Source organism: Ursus arctos, unplaced genomic scaffold (assembly GCF_023065955.2).
Source record: "Ursus arctos isolate Adak ecotype North America unplaced genomic scaffold, UrsArc2.0 scaffold_2, whole genome shotgun sequence".
Taxonomy (NCBI): domain Eukaryota; kingdom Metazoa; phylum Chordata; class Mammalia; order Carnivora; family Ursidae; genus Ursus; species Ursus arctos.
Window position 1 is genome coordinate 72,855,948 of NW_026622874.1, and position 6,202 is coordinate 72,862,149.

Here is a 6,202-nt window from a genome sequence, read left to right on the forward strand (position 1 = left end):
GACTGAGCCACCAGGCGCCCCAAGAGCTGTGCCATTTTAAAGCAGATTTTAGGAAAATCAAGGAATCACTTAGCAGGCAGAAGCCGGAGGCCTGAGAAACAGTCTGCTGGAGTGTGCCTCCAGCCCCAGCCCTGGACACCACCTGCAAAGCTGTGGCAAGTTGGGAAGGCCATGGGCAGTCTTTCTGAAAATGCATTTAACTGCCCATGATTCACCCTTCAAATAGCAGTCAGAAAATAGCAGTCAGAAGGAGAGATCATTTTTTTTTTTAAAGATTTTATTTATTTATTTGACAGAGAGAGAGACAGCCAGCGAGAGAGGGAACACAAGCAGGGGGAGTGGGAAAGGGAGAAGCAGGCTTCCAGCAGAGAAGCCTGATGTGGGGCTTGATCCCAGAACGCCGGGATCACGCCCTGAGCCGAAGGCAAACGCTTAACAACTGCGCTACCCAGGCGCCCCAGTAAAGATCATTCTTAACCTGACTATTATTTTATAACTGGCAACATTTTGCAACTTCAGGTTTAGGCTGAGCACCAGACCTGCAAGAAACACACTGTTGTTATGGGGAAATGTTTCATAAAAAGTGGGTAAGAGCAAAGAGAAAGCACAAACAGCAACCTCAAATCTCCCCAAACTACAGACTATTACCTTTATTTAGCATTGTGCAGATTACGTGCTATAATGAGTAATGAACTGTGTTTAGCTGTTGGTGTGGAGACGTAACCACAGCTGCTTATATAAACTAAAGGGTTTTTCCTCCACTTACAAAAAAAAAAAAAAAAAAGTTTAGAGGTAGTCTGAGGACATCCACAAATTCATCAGACTTCCTCCTTTCTGCTCCACCATTCTCTGCATATGGCTTCCTTCTTTAAGGTTACCTCTTGGTCAAAGATGGCTGCTGCAGCCCTGGCTATCTTGTTTGAGTTCCAGGTCCCAGGAAGGAGGAAGTAGCAAGAACAAGAGACCACGCTAAGTCACTTCCTTTTAAATAGCTTTCCTGGAAACCCCACCCAATGACTTCCTCTTATTATTTCATCAGCCACCCTTCGTTGCAAAGGAGGCTGGGAAATGTAGTCCTTAAGCTGGGCACACTGCCCACTCGAATACAATTTAGGCTCTGTTAGCAAAAAATAACTGTGGAATGGATATTGGGAAGGGAGCTAGCCGGCTGTGTTATGTTTATATTATTACATTCTATGCTCAGCTTTGAGAGACCCTTTGGAGAATCCACCATTTCCCGCACAAGGTCTGAGATTCTTGGACACTTTTTCTGTGTCACAGACAACAGATGAGCAGTGTTTTCTATTGCTTTTTTAAGACGCGTAGAATGTGCTTGCCCAAGGTAAGCCGCATTGTATAGCAAGGCGGGGAGAACATAGAAGGCTTCCGATTTTTGTTAAAAATCTCTTTCTTCAAAAGTTAACTTTGTTTTCTGTGTTTCTATTGAAAACAAGAGTTTAGGGGAAAACACCTCCCTTCAATTTCCCGCGTGAGGTGAGCTGTGAGCAGATTTGATCATGAGCTTGCCTTTCGTGCTCCAGGAAAGGTATGAAAACGCCTCTGTCCCACTCTCGTTCCCCCACCTCCCAGAACAGCAAATGGTTGTTTCTGTGCATGCGGACTATGAGATGGAATGGAGGGTCCACCCTTCTCTCCAGCGAGCCACACCACCTTTGGAGTCTAGGACTACACGGACAGTCAAAGAATCTCACCCTCAGTAGGGAGCTGAATGGAGCATGGGGTGTATTTAGTATATCAAAATTGGTCCCAAACTTGAACGGGGACTATATTAAACCACACAAAAACATTGCTCTTGTATAAATGTATATGCTGTTAAGTGTTAAATAAAAGATGTTTGATTTTATTTTGTTATTTAGATTGGCCTTTTGTGCTCACAATATTATTTGACTTTTCTCATGTCTTTTGACTCATGCCCTTGAGTCTAACTTTGACCTTTTCTGGCAGCAATTAATCTACGAGGCCACTTACACTGCTTACTGTGATGAATGCATGCATTATAGGTCGTGAGAAGCTGCTGGTATCATGCATTCTCTTGACATTTCTGTGCGGTAGTCCGGTAGGGGAGGAAAAAGATGGGCTGCCATTTCAGTTTTAATTCAATCGTGTTAACAAATAATCCCAGAGTGTGGAAAGCCTTCCTAAGCCTGATGCAAAACTCAGAAGCTGTAAAGTCAAAGGCTTAACGATTTAAAAAATTTCCAGACAAGAAAAATGGAAAAGGATGAACAAAATAAAAAAACCAACGACAACCTGGGAAACTGGACTAATTAGAGTACAAGCATAAGGAGATAGCCTTTTTTTGCTTATTTGATCAGCAAGTGCAGAGGGATTTTTAAAAAAATACTATTAATAAGACTATGGAAAAACAGCACGTTCATGTACTTCTTGGAGGCAGTGACAATAGCTCAGCTTTTCTGAAGGGCATTTTCAAAGTCTCTTATAAAATATCTAATTCTTATACCTTTTGACCACAAAATGCTATTTCTGAGGGTACACATTTGCAAGGGTGTTCAGTGCAGCACGTTTATACAAGGATGTTCATTACAGCATTACTTATAATCGCCAAAGACTCGCTATACCCTAAATTTCCATCAGTAAGGAATCTGTTAACTACGTAATATTTCACAGTACTTTAAAAGAATTTATATACTGACATGGAACAATGTTCAAAGGATGTTAAGAGAAAAAGGTTGCGATACTCATAAAGTGATCACCTTTTTTCCCTTAAAGGTGGACACATATGTATATAGTTACACATTCATGGGGACATCATGGTTACAAGTTATTTCTGGAGTATAGGATTGAGGAAGATCTGGGATGAGGGAGGTGGAATGACTTTCCGTTTTTGCTTTATGTTCTGTGTAATTGAAATTTTTCAGTTGAAACATGGAGTACTTCCGTGGTACTAATAACAGAACCAGTGAATACAGAATACAGTGGCTTTACCAGCTGATTCTACATCATGGGATGTATATGAAAGAAGTAATTGAAGGAGGGCAAAGATGAATGTATGGGAACACTGAATACATATTGCTGTAGTCCCAAAACCCTGAACACAGCCAAATGCTCTTTTGTGGTGAACTGATAAATACATTATGATGGGTCTACACCATGGGGTGCTAATAAGGAGGAAAGAGGCAACTATAGTTGACCTTTGAGTAACATGAGTTTGAACTGTATGGGTCCACTTATATGTGGATTTTTTCAATCAATACAGTACTGTAAAAGTATTTACTCTTCCTTGTGATTTTCTTAATCACATTTTCTTGCCTCTAGCTTACTTTATTTTAAGAGTATAGTATATAGTACATATAACATACACGATCTGTGTTAATCGACTGTATGTTATGGATAAGGCTTCCAGTCAACAGGAGACTATTAGCAGTTAAGTTTCAGGGGTGTCAAAAGCCACACATAGATTTTTGACTGTGCATGGGGTCATACCCTTAACCCCCACATCGTTCAAAGGTCAACTTGTATTGTTGAAATAGAATAGATGTCCAAGATATATTACAAAATGGAAAACAAAAGCTCAGTTTCCTAATATGCTATGTAATGTTATCTTTTATATTTAAAAGTGTTTACATGGGGCACCTAGGTGGCTCAGTTGGTTGGGTGTCCAACTGTTGATTTCAGCAGCGGGTGGGGGTGGGGGTGGTGGTGATCTCAGTGTCCTGGGATCAGGCTGCACTGGGCTCTGCACTTAGTGGGGAATCTGCTTCAGGATTCTCCCTCTCCCTCTGCTCCTCCCCCCCTGCTGGTGTAAGCTCGCACGCTCTCTCTCTCAAATAAATAAATTTTTAACAACATCAAAAAAGAAATAGAAGAATTTACATATACATACTTACAAGCCTGGAAGGATGTTTAAAATATAAGTACAGAGGTGCCTGGCTGGCTCAGGAGCGTGGGACTCTTGATCTTGGGGTTGCGAGTTCCAGACCCATGTTGGGTGTGGAGCCTATTTTAAAAAAAGGAAAAAGAAGTATATATTAATGCACATTTTCTTGAGTCATCAAATGCTAATTACTTCAAATGGATGTGAAATTTCCAGAGCTTAGCTGAGAGATGTCATATGCACTGTGGCTCGTCCAGGCCTCCCAATTCCAAGGTTGGTGGCTAATGTAGGAGCACTTTTTTAAGCCCCCAGAGTGCTAGTCTTTATTGCATAATTTTGTGGACTGGTATGGCACTCAGTCCTTTTCTCATTTATTCTCATTTAATCCTGAAAGCAAACCCGAGGAGTTTCTATTACCGACTCCATTTATGATGCTCAAAGAGTCTTAGTAATTTGCCCAAGGTCACTAGGATAGGAAGTGCTTATAAAATTTAGAAAGCCAAACTAGATGGTACTATCTCATCAACAGAAAGAAAGAAAATGTGGTTTAAGGCAAATCAAATAATTCCTCATTCTTTTGTGTGTGTGTGTGTGTGTGTGTGTGTGTGCAAAAAGGTAGTTTTATTATAGCATGGGGACAGGACCCATGGGCTGAAAGAGCTGCCTATTCCTGGTTAAGTCTTTTCCACCTCTGTGCCTTTGAATCCAGGTGTCCCTCTGCTCTGAGGGGGCTCTCCCTTCCAGGAGCCTAGTCTGTACTTCATGGCCTAGCAAAAATGCTTCCTATCCCAGGAAGCCCTCTGTGATACCCACCACCGGGAAGTACCCTTTTATACTCCTTACACATCTTACTTTCTGCCCTCATGGCATTCCGCACATGCTGCTTTTCACGGTGGCCACTGACAAGCCTCATCCGTCAGCTCTTGCAGGTTAGCTATGAGCACCCACCAGGTATTGATGTGTAACGATGTCACTTAGGTTTTATAAAGGGCAGTTTAGAATGACACTGGCCAGTAGCCTGGTGTCCAGAGTCATATTTGTGTGTGTGTATGTGTTTCTTGCGGGGGGGGGGGGGGGGAGGAGAGAGACTCATTTAAGACCATGGCAGTTCTCAGAAAAATCTGTATGAAAATGCACTCAAACTTTTTTTTTGCCATAAAAGTAAGATATTTTCAGATTTTTTCTATTGTAATCATTACTGAAAAAAAATTCTTTTTTAAAAAAGATTTTTAAAATTTACTTGCAATTTTAAAGATGTATTTATTTGAGAGCGAGAGCACCAGCAGGGCGGACGAGCAGAGGGAGAGAGAAAAGCAGGCTTGAGCAGGGAGCCCGATGTGAGACTGATCCCAGGCCCTGGAGATCATGGCCTGAGCAACAGGCAGATGCTTAACTGACTGAGCCACTCAGGTGCCCTTGAAAAAAAACATTTCTTTTAATATTACAGAGTCAACAGAGTGTTTTTGTAGTGCTTGTACAAATAGGTAAATCCTAGGCTGTGTGCCTCTGATACTGGGTGGACAAAGGGCACCACCTGCTGCTCCCACTCTGGTTGCCTGAAGAACTGGGGGTTCCCCTATGACCCCTACTTCTGCCTGGCATGTCCTTTCTGTGGTGGCCTCTAACCCCCTTTCTTCCTACACCCTACTTATGAATGTTTTAAGGACTCAACCAGGAACAAGAGTGCCAAGATTCTGCCCTCCAAGAAGTTACTTTTTGGTGACAAGAGACCTGTAAGTGAACGCATCAATCGTAGGATCATTTCAGGAAGTGATTCAGGGTATGGAAAAATAAAACCAGGCAATAGGAGTATGGAAGGCTCTACTTTAACAAGGCTGGTATGACAAGGGCTCTGTGCTTAAAGGCCATTTGAGCAGAGCCTTGAGAATTGAGAACGAGCCAGATTCCAGAGAGACAGTACTGTGAGGGCAAAGGCCCTGAGGCAGAGAAAAGCCTGGTGTCCTGGGGAAACAGAAAGGCCAGCGTGACTGGGCAGCACAAGCCACGCAGAGGATGGTGTGAGATGAACACAGAGGAGGCGGGCACAGATCCTGCAGGGACTCGCAGGCCGTAATGAGGTCAGATTTTAGTCCAGAAGTGATGGCTTTAAAGCCACCTTGCTTTGCAGGAGCGCGCTGTGGCAGCTCCTGGGAGGTGGTGCCCTGGCCGACTTCTGCAGGCCCTGGGTGGCTCCTGCCCTCGCCGGCATCATCTGAAGGGCCGGTTCTGCCTCTGTGCGGTCATCGCCCCTTTGCGTGGCTGCTTCCTCCGGGGGCCCTGACGGGGCCGCCGCGCGGCGCGGGTTAACCGGAGGCCGGGCGGTCCACCTGGGGCGGCCACGCGGGT